This window comes from Styela clava, chromosome 2, assembly GCF_964204865.1.
Source record: "Styela clava chromosome 2, kaStyClav1.hap1.2, whole genome shotgun sequence".
Lineage (NCBI taxonomy): Eukaryota > Metazoa > Chordata > Ascidiacea > Stolidobranchia > Styelidae > Styela > Styela clava.
In genome coordinates this window covers 23,180,069-23,180,931 of record NC_135251.1, presented here as the reverse complement: position 1 = coordinate 23,180,931, position 863 = coordinate 23,180,069, and positions in this window count along the sequence as shown.

Here is an 863-nt window from a genome sequence, read left to right as displayed (position 1 = left end):
TCTAAAACAGAGGCATTCGACATAATTATAGCCAATGTAATTGAAGATTAACAAATTGTTTGTTTCTCTTAATATGAATAAATCCTATTGTAAATACTGAATTAAGCTACCACTGTTTCATCAAATTGCCTCCGAACTCCCAACAAAATCCTAAACTGGCATATCTTGGCTAAAAATCCTGTATAGTGCTGATGTCAATTATTATTTCGAGTGCTGTTATGTGTAAACCGTCTTACTACTTACTGAATAGAGCGCGAAGAGCGCAGAAGAGAGGGAAAGAGCGCAGAAGAGAGGGAAACATTTATTTTTCATTATTTATTAGCGTCCGTGAAATTTTAAACAATTTGATGGGAAACAGTATGCAGTAGTAGAGAATGATCACGAGTTTATATCAGTAATCTTCAACATCTTTAAATAACCTCACATGACGTAATATGAGCACACCAATAAGCAAAATCAAAGAGATTTTGGAACTCCAGACGTATGTGCACCAAGATGGCGCACAACCTGAACACAGTATGTGTACCAGGTTAGGATTCGTCATGAAGTATGTGCACCAAGATGGCGCACAACCTGAACACAGTATGTGTACCAGGTTAGGATGCGTCATGAAGTATGTGCACCAAGATGACGCACAACCTGAACACAGTATTGTACCAGGTTAGGGTGCGTCATGTTGGGGTATTTAAAGATGTTGAAGATTACTGATATAAACTCTGGATCATTCCCTACCACTGTATACTGTTTCCTATCAAATTGTTTGAAATTTCAGAGACGCTAATAAATAATGAAAGAAAAATGTTTCCATCTCTTCTGCGCTGTTTCGCGCTCTTCTGCGCTCTATTCAGTATGTAGTAAGACCC